The 13,374-nt window shown below is 46.9% G+C and overlaps 1 protein-coding gene across 6 annotated transcripts in view; it reads right to left on the bottom strand.

The window, feature by feature from the left end:
* LOC119446224 (small conductance calcium-activated potassium channel protein 2-like) overlaps positions 1 to 13,374 on the bottom strand; it is a 462,613-nt gene that overhangs the window by 103,353 nt on the left and 345,886 nt on the right. The window lies entirely within an intron of this gene.

Raw genomic sequence — 13,374 nt, 5'->3', positions numbered from 1 at the left:
ACTTGATATAACAAAGTAGATGTGAAATCCTGCGGGACGTGAAAAATGCTCCCTCTTTTTTTGTGTGTGTGTGTGAGTGTGCGCTATTCCGCGCTCGCACTGGAAGCCTCACTAGCTCTGCCCCAAGGAAATATAGGGTTAGCGTGGCGCGCTGGCACACAAGCGAGCATTTTTCACCGCTGCGGCGACATAACCGCACTCAATGCAAAGCAGGGCCCCTCAGACGCGTAGGAAAGCACAGGCATCAATGGCGCCACCAGCAGACACTTTATACCGCAGCCGCTTCGGCGCCGCATCGCCCTGAACGGATGTCAAGGCGATCGTGGTGGGGCGCTGCCTTCGCTTTCACATTTGGCTGGATGCTGCAGGGGAATAAGGATTGACGTTCTTTTTGGAACGTCGTCCGCGCATACATATCTTAGCATACCCAGCATGCTGGCTGTTCTGTTGCAAGATGTATGCTCACACGGAGCCTCAAAAGATGCGTATCTTCGGCACTCCACATCGACGTGTTTGAACGTAGATACGATGAAAGGCAAAAAAAATGTCAAATCAGAACGCACTCTTATGGCTGCTACAACACCGGTCTCAGGCAGGGGTAGCTAACAAGGCATTTTGTTCAACAGACATGCGGCAACCTATAGTATCAAACGCACCTTAAATGTCAGTGCCACGTAAAAATACATTTGCATTGAAGCTTAACCGCTAGATAGCCTGCTAGACTGCACAGTTTACAAAGTTTACTTACGAGATCTATTGAGTCAGTCTGTACAAGGTTTCTCTACGATCGTCTTATAGTCTACAGGCCTTAAAAGGAAAATGAGACATCCACCCAAATGTAGCAATTGCTACAAAGGAACCCATACGAGTTCCTCGAAAGAAAGCGTCGCAGTTGAAGAAAAATTCGTCCTGGTCCGGGACTCGAACCCGGGACCACCGCATTTCCGGGGCAGCCACTCTACCATCTGAGCTAACCAGGCGGCTAGCAGTAGCAGGGCGAAGTCGAATTTGTCAACAACTCGAAGCAAAGGCAAGTGTTTGACGTTATAGTTCAGCGGAAACACGCTGAACTATAACGTCAGTCTACAGGCCTGTTTAACAACGGGTCACATATACTGTAGTCCACAGGCTATCTTGGAAACAGTCGCTGAATCATAGGCAAATGCATGATCTTGTGATTATAGACTGTTGTTTATACGATGTGTATATGTTTCGTAAGGAAACATATTGTAATACATTAAGAATAAAAAAGGAAGCCAGTTTGTCTACCAGGTGTCTCTAGACAATCCATTCACTGTCTAAACCATGTAGTATAAGGGTCGGGTGTTGCAATATTCCTGCTGAAATGTTGAGACGTGTTTTCCGCATCATGATGACGAAAGTGATATCGATTCCTCATAAATTACGCATGGCTACGTAAGAGTTAAGACACAGAAAACGCGGAACCATTGAGCTGCTGATAGAACGTTTACGCAGTATACACGCGTAGCATTTTTTTTTCTTTTTTGTTTTTGTAGCAGCCCAACGTATTTAACAGCGTACGTTGAAGGCAAAATGGCGAGCGACGGCACGAGAGCTGAGCCCCACATGCAAGTTTCAGACGCTAGCAGGTCTGCACGAGGGATTGAAAGAAGACGAAACAAAACCGAGGCCACTTGACATGCATAGTATATATTGCACACCGTTGCCAGTAGAAAGCGCAAAAGCAAACGTAATGCGTTTCTCAGAGGAAAGTGTGCACTGCAATGCGGAATCAAGATGGTGCGGGATCGTTTACGAGAGAAAGCACACGATGGTTCCGTTGACTACAGTTTCACTTGGAAACGTGCTCGTGCTCGCAACGTTAGTTACATACATAGGACTTTCCTCCGTTAGGCTAGATTCAGTTAGATGCAACATTACCTAGTCTAATGACGGTAGTTAAGCGCGCGTCGTATTTCGCTTGGATGAATTTTGCTGACGCATGGTCCCGAGTGCCGCAGTAAATTTCAACGACTGTTTCACTGTGCTGCACCTAGGACGCACGCGCACGCACGCGCGCACGCACGCCCGCACACGAAAGAACCAGGGTAACAAAGTATGCGCGTACGCTTCTTGTACAAGCGGCTTGCGTTATGTACGTTTGAGTTACCTCGCAAAATACCGTTTGGTAATGGTGCTTACAGGACCAGCTGTTTATATGTTCGCTCATTTGACCAGTGACATTTGACAACATTCCAAATAAACCTATGCTCACCATGAGATAATTGATACTCATTCACTCGTTTATCCATTGATGTTTAAAAACCTACCAAGAAAAGCAATGCTTGGCAATAAATAGTCGTCAGTTGCATGTTTTGCAACAACAAATTTGAAGGCATCCTAATGCATAGCCATAAATCGAGATGACATTTTTTTTCTTCTCTCTTATATATCGAGTGATGAGCACACGTCACCAGAGACAACCCATGTGCTCGCTTGGGAAAAGTATTAGAACCTTTATTTGGAGCAGTGCCTCCCAGCTCATGTGTAGCGAGCACCGAATTTTCAAACGCACACTACACGTGGCACTGTATAGACACCCGTTTTGTGCTCGCAACTGTTCATTTAAGCAAAGGTCGCGCTCAGGCACGCTCTACTCAAGAATCAGATCCGAGATATTCTTCTACAAAATTCTTGTTAAATAATTATTGTTTTGATATTATTTATTATTATTATTAAATTATGGGGTTTTACGTGCTAAAACCACGATCTGATTATGAAGCACGCCGTAGACCACCTTGGGTTTTTTTAACGCGCACCTAAATATACGTACACGGGTGTTTTCGCATTTCGCCCCCATCGAAATGCGGCCGCCGCCGCCGGGATTCGATCTCGCGACCTCGTGCTTAGCAGGCCAACACCATAGCCACTAAGCAACCACGGGGGATATTGCTTTGTTGATATAAGTTTTTGTTTTATGCTATATTGCCGCCTTCTGTGTCCACGGGGTAGCGTCGTTCAGATTCTATGAATATTTCTGTTCGCCGTGCTAGTTTGAGAGTTGCTTTGTGATGTTGGTGCTAGTTATTTTAACAGTTACGTTGTTATGGCAGTTTTGTGCGCATTTACTGAAACAAACTCATTCTTTCTACATAAAGCTATGCGCATACCTGCATTGAAGTATACGCGTAGAACACTTTCTGTTCACGAGGAAAGAAGTAGCAGGGGCCGCATCCGCATGCCAACGCCTAATTTTTTACATCAATAACAGACAAAGGTAATATGTTTCTTGTCACTGCCTGGAGAAGACAGCTAGGCAAATTAGTGATTAGATAGATAGATAGATAGATAGATAGATAGATAGATAGATAGATAGATAGATAGATAGATAGATAGATAGATAGATAGATAGATAGATAGATAGATAGAAATCAACCCTGCAGCTTGGAATTTAGCAGCGGAAAGTCACTTGCACATAACTATACAGCCGCTGCTGAAGAACACAACACGCACGTTTCTCCCGCAACGTTCCTTGATCACCATTTTGTACCGAGGGGTGCTGCATAATGTCGTCGCGGCGTGATGTCGGCGCAATCCGGACGACTCACCGTGAAACTGTCGGCGCGCGTCCGGAGATTCGTGTACGTCGGAACATCCCCCTTCATCACCGTTCAGGAGTTCGTTTGAATTTTGTTATCGTTCTTTTGTCTATAGTCTTTTCGACGCACCGCTCACTATGCACGCACTCCGTCTTGCCCCGCTTTGGCATTCGGAGAGAAAAGGAGAGCGAAATGGAGACTGGAGAGAAAAAATATCGCGCATAATTCGCGCGCAAACATTCGTTGGCGTCGCGCCAGGACACTTTGTTGGATGGCCGCGTGCGCGGGTCGCGCTTGGACAGCGCGCTGCCGACGGCTAAACGACTGACGCAGAGATTCACACAACACCACCCACACTGCGACGCGTAATACTAAACGCATAGGAAGTGGAGGAAAGCAACGCGACGGAAAGTATATAGTGCGACCGGAATAGAAGGACAATGGAAACACGAAATGAAGGACAAAGACGACATAAGGACCGAGAGAAGGAGGAAGGAAAATAAACAGGAAGAGAAAAGAAGAGGTGTTGTCTTTGAGAGGCCGAGCAATGGCGAAATAAGAGCCCGACGTTGTTCCGACGCGAGAAGACGAGAGAGGCAGAATAAAGAAAAAGAGAAAGAAGTGAGAGAAGGGAAAAACCGGGCGACTCGTGACGAACGAAACTTGCCTCGCTGCTTGCTGCTACTGACTCTATAGCGCTACCAGGGTCCTGTGAGCATCCTGACGAGCGATTTCGGTAGCTAGAAAAGTACGCAACTCGACACGCGTACGCGCACGAATAGAAGCAGCCGAGTGCCTTTCCTTTCTCCCTCTCTCTCACTCATGTTGACAAAAAGGCACGCGTTGTCGTCAGCGGCGCGCACTTGATTCACGTGATGGTGGGACGAGGAGGCGCGTTTAGCGCTCGCGAGAGATTGAGATTCACGTCTAGCGCTTTCTTTCTTCCCCTTTTCTTAAAAAAAAAACAGAAAAAATATATCGCAAAGGTCGTGGGCGACGCTTTTCAGCGGTAGCACGGAGCCTGAGGAAAAAAAAAGGGCGTTTCAACATTAGTCTGAATTTTCGCTTTTGCGGCCAGGGCAACTTTCCGACATGGCGTCGGCAAGCTTGTTGCGCCGCGACGCCGTCAGATGCCGACACTTTTGCATAAGGTCTATAAGTGATGCACACACATAAGACAATATATATAGGGAACTGAAGTATGTATTGCAAACCAACGAGCGTATGTGAAAGGTTTAGGCTGTATAGTTATGTATGCAGAGCACACTTAAACTTTAGTACAGTGGACAGAGATCGCATTCAGCAGCTTGTTTAGCCTGTCATGTTTGGTGTGGATAGCAGTTTGATGTTTAGTGAGTCGTGGTACGCTTATCTTTATTCTCATTAACTTCATACTAAGATCATTAATTCATTTATGCATTCATTCATTGCAATAGAACATTTGCCGAAGTATTTGCTGCCTAAATTTCTCCACAACACATTTATTACAAAACCAAACAGAAACAGAGGGGTGGTTCGGGAGCAACTCGTTATCACAATAACTATCGTCGAGAAGCATTACCAAAGCGCAGCATCGTCCTCTCACGAACTTCCGGGTGCCGTCTCGGAAGCACAGCCCCTCGGTCTGCGGGACCACGTTCGGGGGAAAAACGGAGCCTAAATTTGAGTTAATGCAGCAAGCGCGGACCGAGCTGCGTGCGAGTACGCCCCGAGGCCCAAGAGCGGGGGAAAAAAATGGAGTGCAACCCGCGCCCAAATTGGAACCGCGAACGATAACGGGGCGTTGAAATAAGGGGGCCGCAACTACCGCGAATACGCACGCAAAACAAAAATCATACTAAAACAATCTGAGACACGCGTCAATCTTTTTCTCCTTCGAGGAAAGAAATAAAATAAAGAAAAAGAACAAGAGAGAAAGAAAATATAAAAGATTGAAATGACGGAAACAAACGGGCAGATGACCAAGAAAGGTGAATGGAGAGAAGTGGTCTGCAAACGAGCTGGATACGAAATAAAAACAAAAGAAAAAAAGAAAGAAAGAGGAGAGAGAGAGGAAGACCATTTCATATAGTAATTCTTCTCTCGCGTCATTTTCCTTTCTCGTGTCTTCATTACTATTAATCTTTTTTTTTTCTATTACTCGCCCTGACTTAGAACTGCCGAGAAGCCCATTGCCGCGCGAATGTAGAGCGCGCAGAAGGGGGCTGGCGAGCCGCGAGAAACCATCTCCCGTCACGGGGCTACAGCGATGCTCCGGGCCAGGCCCGCTGCATCTTTCCTTCTCTTCGGTGACTTCTCACTTCTCCTCCTCCCAGCGCAGCAGCGCCTGCTTCTTAATATCCGTCCTCTCAGCCGCCTCCTTTCCCCGCGATTGAGTCGTCGTCGTCGTCTCGAGATTGCGGCCGCGTCTCTCTTCCTTGTTGCGCTTGCTTACTCGCCGGATAGTTTGCCGCTCGGCTGGCTGGTTTTGCCTCCTCTTTCCGACGGCTGCGAACCAACCGAAGAAAACACTCGCGCCTGCTTGCTTGCTTGCTGCTTGCTGGCTTGCTTGCTAGCTACGTTGTTGCTTGTTGTTGTTGTTGTTGTTGTTGCTTTCCGTGCACCGTGTCACCGGTTCCTACGCGCTTTAGCGAATCGCGCGCTTCTTGTCGTCGAGGGGGCAGCAATTACGTGCTGCACGACTGGCGCGAGGGAATGGACACTCATTCCAGCCGTCCCTCCTCTTCCTTCATACCGCTTGCTCCAACCGTCAGCCAGCTTTCGATATAATATTTTTCTTTCCCTTCCGAAGAGATTGCCAGACAGGCGGGAGAAGAAGATAAGGCGAGAGAGACTCACGTTCTGGATACTCGAGGGAAGAACACGTTTCGGAAGTCGCTAATCCTTTCCTCGCGTGCTTGCTTGCTTGCTTGCATTAGTTACTCCCCCACCCTGAGATCGCATCCTGATGCCTAGGAGCAAATAAAGCGCGAGAGTGTAGAACGCCGGAAGAAGGAACAAGTTTCCGGCGACAGCTGTGCTTTAAGAGTGCGGCAGCCGCGGGGTTCCCGTTTGCGAAGCGACGCGAGGGCGCGTAAACATCAAGGGCAAGATGCTTCGCTCCGTCGACGAACTTGTATCGTTATTATTGAAGGGAAATGAAAAAAAAGAAAGATATTTTGAGCTTCATTAGTAAATTTCCCCCCTACAATGTCGAAAAAGTCCTTTCTTACCGTAAGCAGAGGCTTGGAAAGCTAAAAACGACACAATAACAAAAGAACAAGAAGAAGAAATTTGTTATCGGAAAACAGAGTACATGGTTATATGGTGTTAGGATAAAAGTTGCCAGAAACAGTGACTTGACTGCTGGCGACGCCGCCTTGAAGTTCCCGCTAAAGTTCACCGTGACGTCGTACATTTGGACAGCGTCTGCTAGTGCCTAGTTACGTTTTCTTCGGTAAAGATGGGCTGCATTGAGTTCTAAAAGAACCAAAGACTGAACCTAGTAAGTTTCAATCTGGCGCTGTGCTCCGTCACGAAATTTAAGATACGAACTTTGACCTTCATTTCGCCCTTCGAACGATCAAACCATCGCCATACAATTACCTTAGGGTACAGTTTTGAAAGAATACTTCATCCGTCTACGCTGACTGAGTGTTTCTCTTTACTATCCGTTTAAGTACCTCGTTTTAGTTGGATATGAATGAATTCGTTACCCGAATGGCGCAAGAGGAGAGACAGTCAGTGCATACGTACTTGACCAAACGTGCGTGAGAATTCGAAGTGCGCAGTTTACACAAGCGGAATGCTTTTAAAGGGAAGAAAAGCGGCGAAGTCGGTAGGAGAAGCATATGTGGCCTGCTACTCAATACTTTATTGCTACGAAAGAAAGGAAGAAAGAAAGACAGGTTTGATATCGTTCTGCTGCTTTTTATTTTTATTATTTATTATTATTATTTTGCAGAAAAGAAAGAAAATGCAATTTACGGGAGAAATAAAGGAGGCTAATACAGAACAAGTAAGCTGCGATGTTAAACGGGTTCAATATTCCATTGGTTCCAACAAAAGAAGGAAGCCCCGTGCGGCTGATATCACTTCCTGCTTCATGGGCCTTCACGAAGCCACGGCTGCCTGCCATTACTCATCGTAATACGCCTCGCAGGCAGCGTTCATCTGGAAAATTAATGCATTTCGTCAGGGAAGCGCGCGCTGACTTAAAGAGCGGCGCTTATTTCTTTTCCGAACCTGCCATCTTTGTTCTTTTCAACATCAGGGAGCCGACAACACTCCTCGTGTGATGCCGCCGTTTGAATTGGATCGTCATCGTCATCGTGCGGCCAGAATGGTATTGTGACCCAGGCGACTACATCTACCCCCACACTCTATCACAACCTATTTCCCTGCCTGTTTCCCTCAGCTACTGTATTTCTGAAAGTGGTTCACTGACTGCGTGACTGGTACTAATCATTTAGTTGAAGAAGATTGTAACTATACGGTTCTTAGTAGAGAGAGCATTGTGAAGAGGCCAAGAATATTGATTGTTTTCTATTTGTATCAATAAATCGGTTGTTTTGTTTTTTATTAAGTGATGGATGTCTGAGAAAATAGGTAGCAATGCTGCGACTCGGTCAGATCGGTCGTGCATTGTAGATGGTTTACCGAGCTGTCTTGTAACACAAAACTTGAAACCGGATAAGTCTGCGTCGTGCTTAACGTTTTCTGTGTCAGAAGAGCGCGGTAAATCATCTACAATAAGAGAACCGGCTGTCGTGTGTGCCAACATCATTTGTTATAAACTCCCAATGTGAAAGGGTAAAAAAATGCTTAAAAAATGTAAAAAAAAAATCTAGAAGTTGAAAAAGAATGAAAGGAAACAAAAATGAAGCAAGCTTCAGAACTTAAGATAAATAATAAATAAATAAATAAATAAATAAATAAATAAATAAATAAATAAATAAATAAATAAATAAATAAATAAATAAATAAATAAATAAATAAACATGAGGAGTGACATGAGCATCTAAACCATATTGCACAGGTCCTCCGATAAGTTATGCAAAAAATTAATAAAATAGATAACATTAAAAAAATATCCACACAATTTGTTTCATTCCATTATGGTCCCGAGTCTGCATTCTCGAGTAGCTGCAGGAGACAAACTTCCTCGCTCCTTTATTATTATTATTATTATTATTATTATTATTATTATTATTATTATTATTATTATTATTATTATTATTATTATTATTATTATTATTATTATTATTATTAAGTTCGTCGCAAGTGATCTCTTCGATAAGCTTTAGCGGGTACCGCACTAGGTATTTGTTTCCCAGCACCGAATCCACGTCAGCAGCGTTCCCACATCCATTACTGGCAGCCGCTTCATAACTAAAAAAAAAAAAAAAATCAAGTCGATTGAACCGAATGGACTCGGCGCACAGAAAACGGCGCAAAAAGCAATATCCGCCAAATGCGACGCGCTCCTATATACGCAGAGCAGCAGCAGCAGCAGGAGCAAAAAGAGCGGCGCGCGGCCGGTCTAAAACAAGAACAGAGTCGTCATCTCGAAACCTGAATTAAACCAGCGGCGCAGCGGGCACAGGAGCGCCAGCCGTATAAAAACGTGAGCTCGTCGCTTTCACCGAGGAAAGCGGACGGTCGCCGCCGCCGCCAGTAGCGCTAGAGAGGGTTCTCGCACTTCAAAAGACCTCGCGCGGTCTCTGTCGCTCGGCTGCGCACGCTTTGAAGCGGGGGGGACGTTCGCGTATGGGAGTGCTCGCGCATTTATTTTATCTTTGTATCTCTCTTACAGTTTCTCCAACGGTCCCGCCATCGCCACCGGCAAGACGACGACGAGGTTGCTGCTGCTGCTGCTATTTTGTGCGCTAATTTTTTCCCGGCCCTCCCACCTCGGCCCCCGGAGGGTAGAGGTATATTTTTGGGACGTCTTCGAGGCTCTCCTTCCCCTCTACCTCGACGAACACCCTCGAACCTAAACTCCGCCCTTTCGTTCTAGTCTACGCTTCTTTTTTCAATTTTCGAGACCCTTTTAAACTTTATGCGTAGGTCTCCCGGGCACCCCGAGGAGGTATACCCGAGCGGCTGGCGTGCACGGGAGACGGCGGCGACCACGGTGTTGTTGGCGGTCGCCCTCGTCGTCAGGAGGAGGCTGCGAGTCGGGGTCCTTCTAGAAACGGGCCGCGCCAGGACTCTCACCCTCGTCGGCAACCTTGAATGAGGGGGGTGCGCGCGTAGACAAACAACGCTCGGGTCCTAGCCCTCGTCACGTCGGTGCGCGCCTTTGTGTGTTCTCAGTGTGCCGGTCAACTGGAATCGCGGTCTTTTCCCTCTCGCCCTCTCTGTCCATCTGATTCTGTGACTTCACGGAATTAAAAGAAACGAGTATTCCTCACCGTGCGGTGGTTGCTATCACTTCTTTTTGCTAGACGCGGCGGGAAAGTAACGGTAAGAAACGCAAAGTCGTTTGCAAGTAATAAAACAAAAGAAAATAGATATATAATAAACCAAATCTTCGCAGCATGCCCCGCTCTCCCAAGCCAACGACAGAAAGGAATCCAGCCTTGGTTCTGCCTTGCCAGCATTCCACGACTGGTCGCAGCACGATGTCGCTATGACCATGAGGCCGGCCGTCCTTAGTATCGGTTGACGTGGAAAAAAAAATAGATGTAAGGAACCGCAAGTCACATGAAATATATCCCGCATGAACCTCCGAAAACGGTATTGGTAAGGATAGATGAGGTAATGATGAGGAAAGTTCTTGATATAGTTAGTTATAATTTATTCGTTCATTTTGAAAATCGAAATGCATTAGCCGCTATCGTGTGGCTTCTACAACCTCACCATCTCTCTCTCCATCTTCCACTCTCACTTTCCCCTCGTCCTTCTTTCCTTGGCCACCCTTCAACTGAAATCTACGCACTTCTCTACACATAGGTACCAGGTATGGCGGCGTTGACCTCGACGCGTCTGGACATATCAAACGCTCCGATCAAGTTCTATCGCTATTTTGGAGTCGGTATTGTTGCTGACACAGGTTAGAAAGAGGGCGAAGGTAGATTTGGTAAAGAACAGCTATATCACAAACACAACCGCAAACACCCAAAAGAAGCAATTTGATTCCGAAGTAGAACAACTTTTTGATCGCATGAATGCGCGAGGAGACAGCGCAACAAACCAAAAATTAAATAATAAGTACATAAAAAAATAGACGTCTCAAGCAGGACGTTCTCGTGTTCGTCAGCGTTTCCAAGGATGCTCCATGCGGGTTGTGTTGTGTCACCTATCACTTTTCCCTGTCTTTTTATTCGCATAATTCTTTATAGCATGGAAATTGCTTCATACGTCTCGCGCACGCGTCATGCATGCAACTATACTATGTACCAATACAGTCCATTGCGTCTTGTCGATGTCATTGAACCCCGCGCGCGACGTCGCTCCCGGCGAGTGGGTGAACTTCGAGTGTTTCTCGTCGTGAAAACAGACAGGTTCGGTACTGAAGCAATAGTCGCGATTACTTCACGCTCTTCTGGGCAACGCAGTTTGTGTCATCCCACGAGGAACGCAGCTTGGATAGCCTGCCATTCGTGATGTCCTTGGTGTCATCCCCGTCTCACCGCGGCACTGTCCATCCTGCAGCGGCCGCAATGTTGCGCTATCAGTTTGTTACTCGAGCATCGCCGTATACTTGACGGGGGACAAGGTTACGTAAGTGCCAACGCACCGGCCATAGAACGTAAAGCGAGCCTTCTTCTCCTCTTGAAGTGCAAAGTAAAACGCGACAACAACTATAGAGCTACTTGTAACCAAGAGTGCCTGAGGCACGATTGCGTCGCCTGCACGAAAAAAAAAAGGGGGGGGGGGGAAATCAAATCGACAGCAACACGGGTCGATCGTTTCAGTTTCACGGCAAGTTAAGAATAAGTGCAGGCAGAGAAGAGTGGCTGAGATGGGGGCAGTTACGAAACAGGCAGGCATGACACGTGAGAAGCGAAGTGCTATGCGCGCAGCAATTAAAAAGCAATTATCCGTGTAGCAGCGGAGTACACACAGTTGATGATCACTGCGGCGTTGCAGGGTCCTCAGGGAGTTTAGCGGAGGCGGAGGAGAATGAGCGCCTGCAAGGTTTCTCATGTGGCTGAGGGCCAAAACGTTTCCAGAGAAGAAGCTTGCTTACGCCCTAGTAAGTATACTGCTTTTCGCAATGCATGCATTGCGCCTAAAACGCTGTAAAAAGAAACTGCGACGCTTTGGTTTGGCAACCAACGTGTGGGGTTCGTGACAACGCAATTGAGACGGTTCGATGTTATTTCTTTGAGCTTGTTCGGAAGAAGAATTAGGTGCACGTGCTGAGCAGCTGAAAAAAAAAGTAACACTTGAGAGAGCCGGTTTCGCACATGAATATCATAACTTCTTCTTTGTAGCCCTTTGTTAGTGCCGGCTAAAGAGAGGGAGAAAAATTCGGAGCCCTTCGACTATGTGAAGATGGAAGACCAGCGAAGCTGTTGATTGTGTCTAATTATATTTAATTTCTTTAATGTGCGGTTACGTTAAATGGTCGAAAAGACACAACACATAGCTTCGATGCGTCGCCGGGCACCGTATGCTGTTTGTGCGAGTGAAAGCGAGTTTAGGCGACTAGATTCACACCGTCTTGCACCATCAGCCGCAGCACGTTGGGCCGCTGCGCGTTCGGCTTCTCGTCGCCTTCGCATCCATTCGCGCAGGTTGAGCGCGCCGGCGCTCCTCGAAGGCGCGCTCTTCCTCTTCGGAGCATGCGACACGGGTCTTACCCATACCGAGTCCAAGGGGCATTTGATGATGTCTCTAGGGTAATGGCTATGTCAAGAGTGAATGAGACGCAGCTATTGATTGGTAGACTATTACGTTTTATCACTGACGTTTCGACACACATCGTCATGGACTAGCGTTTGGGAAACAGCGTTTATCGCTCCGGCGCATTGTTTTTGCCTCTTGGGGTGTCACGTGTGACAAGAGTAGCGCAAGGGCGCGGTACAGGTCCCCGGGCCCACATGGGGCATGTGCCATTGAGCTTGGACCATTTCTGCACTATCACCAGGATCGGCCCACATGACAGGGGTATGTGCCATTGAGCTTGGACCCTTTCTGCACTATCACCAGGATCGGCCCACATTTTTCTAATTGTTCAACGCATCGTTCTGCCCGCGGACCCGATCCGCCACAACCTAGCCATATACTGCTTCGCTGTCAAAAACATTTCATGCTGGCGTACAAAGCCAGAAGCTGCGGCAGGATAACGGCATGTCGGCGCGTTGCTTATTCTGCCACCTGAACAAGCACCCCATTGACAAAGACGACTGCGAAAACAGACACCATACAGATGAATGAATGAATGAATGAATGAATGAATGAATGAATGAATGAATGAATGAATGAATGAATGAATGAATGGCAAGTAACAAGAGAGCGAACACAAATACCAACATTAAAAAAAAATACCCGTCACAGAAATGCATACACTCATCCTATCCACTGTTTCTTCGTGTGGTGTGTATTTGTGCTGCGGTTAACGGAAAATACGTTAGCTATCCCTGAGAAAACGTCGTAACGCATTGAAAGCTGCATAGTGTGCCTTTCCGGCTCGCTTAGTTTCCGAGCTCCCCTCCATAAAATCACGACACCGCCTGCCGAAAAAAAGAGAGAGAGAGAGAGAGAGCCTCGAATGAAGTTCGCGTGCTTTACGATCTCCGTGCTCAAGCGCAACCATCGCTCTTGTCCGTATTAAGGCGGTTACGCTGTTTCCGAGCTTTGAGACATCTACGCGCGAGGATAC

Source organism: Dermacentor silvarum, chromosome 3 (genome assembly GCF_013339745.2).
Source record: "Dermacentor silvarum isolate Dsil-2018 chromosome 3, BIME_Dsil_1.4, whole genome shotgun sequence".
Classification (NCBI taxonomy): Eukaryota; Metazoa; Arthropoda; class Arachnida; order Ixodida; family Ixodidae; genus Dermacentor; species Dermacentor silvarum.
The sequence above is the reverse complement of the archived record's forward strand: the minus strand, read 5'-3'. Positions and strand labels throughout refer to the sequence as shown.